This window comes from Theobroma cacao, chromosome 1, assembly GCF_053813885.1.
Source record: "Theobroma cacao isolate CCN51 chromosome 1, ASM5381388v1, whole genome shotgun sequence".
Taxonomy (NCBI): domain Eukaryota; kingdom Viridiplantae; phylum Streptophyta; class Magnoliopsida; order Malvales; family Malvaceae; genus Theobroma; species Theobroma cacao.
Genome location: NC_142639.1, coordinates 40,260,424 through 40,262,474, shown reverse-complemented (window position 1 = coordinate 40,262,474; position 2,051 = coordinate 40,260,424).

The window sequence follows — 2,051 nt, the reverse complement described above, 5'->3', positions numbered from 1 at the left end:
AAATCTCAATGGTTTTTTGGGGTTTAAACTAGATTTTTTTTATTCACCCATAAAACATTTTACATTTGAAATAAATTTTTCGTCTTTCAAAAAAGTATAAATTTCAAAAATTTATTTTAAAAATAATTTTAATTTAGATCAAAACAAACATATCCTTAATCTAAAAAATAAGAACTTTTTCCTTGAGACGAAATAATCTGTAAAGTTAATTATGGATTATAATAATTTTTTAATGGTTGAAGAAGTCACCCTCAAAGTCTGAAATGGAAGAAATTTCAGGCCACTAGTGGCGAGGATGGGAATGGTGGCCATGCCGTCTTCTTTTGAAAATTGTGTTGAAAATGATAACAACACGACATGTGAGGGTGTGGGCTCTCTCTATTTTATTTTTCCAAACATATTCATTTCGTGGGTGCGAAAAGTAAGGGCTACCTTTTTTTTTCCCCCTTTTATTGAACGCACGATAATAATTCACATGCACCCATGTCCTTAATGGAGTATCAAATACGCCTTAGATCTACTTCTTTACCATTTAAAGCCATACATTGGGGCTAATATATTTGTGATGTAACCAATACAAATGCATCCACAAAAGAAAAGAATTATGGTTTTGTTCCGAAAAGTAAAAATAAATTTGCTTTCACTGCCTCCGAAATTCGAATTTGTGCAACTAAATTTAGTTCGTGTTTTCTCCGACATGCTCTCGTGGCATTTATTTTTGTTTTCCTCAAGTAGGTCATAAAGAAAATTTTCTCTCATTTTCACACATTTTAACAAGAGATAAAAATATGATGACATTAATGCTTTAAAAAATTTTAAATTATTTAAAAAAATTTAAATAATTTTTACATTATTCTATTAAGTTCAATCAAATTTTTTGTTTTTCTATTTTAAGTCAAATAAATTTTTATAATTAATGATTAATTAATTATTATTAATTAAAAAAATTATTTTCGTTATATATTATGTTACTTTAATGTATATAGTGAAAAATATCACGTTATCATCCACTATAAGTAGATTTTTTATTAATAATAGTTAATAAATTGTTAGGTACAATAACATATTTGGTCAAAAATAAAAATATAAAAACTTGATTAAATATAATAAATAAATTAAAATTTAATCGAATTTTTTGGAGTTGTTGATGAGTTTTTTTTAAGTATTATGTGAGAAATGATTTATTTTTAGGTTCTTTCTTCTCGTTCTTTTTGTCTCTCTCTCCCTCAAGCTGGACCGAAGGGCCCACCACCATGGGTCGGGTCCAGGAATCAAAATCTGCCCCAACGAATCCTTGGCCGTGGATTTGTAAGTTGGCCCATTTAAGTTTTAACATTGTATTCCAAATTGGGCTGAGCATCGGCTGGGCCCATGTAAAGTTTTTCCGACGAAAAGCTCATATAAAGGGAAAAAGAGGAATCATGGGGGTTGTAGCGAATGGTACAGACAAGGATGGTGGGCTAGCAACGCTGCTATCAGATCTTTAGTGGAAAAAGGATACTAAGATCTTCTATGTGATTTGCATCATGGCACCGTTTCTTTTGTGGGGCCCTTTTTATGTTTTGTGGTGGAATTCATGCTTTTGTACTTATTAGTTTGTTTAATTTTTAACGTGGAAGGAGAGAAGCAATAAAGATTTTCCATGCCATTAACAATAAAGAACAAGATTTATGACTAGGAAAAACACATACTCTAAATGTTTAATTTAATAACAAATGCATTTATCAAATTACTATATTATTATAATATTATAATAATATCAATTAAAGACTAAATCTTGATGACTCTTATACTATTTTTATAGATTATAATAACAAAAGTTTTGAAAATGACAATAACAATATATATGTTACAGATTTACATTTTTAATTCAAAAAATATATTTAATATGTGATAAAAGGTTCATGTTTATATATTTAAAATTTACTTTTATTTTTTATTAATGTGAGATCCGTGATATTTTACTCAACTCAATTATACAACTTCCTCATTGCATAAACTATTTATTTATAAAGAAGAACGACTCTTACACTAATTTGATTCTACTTCAA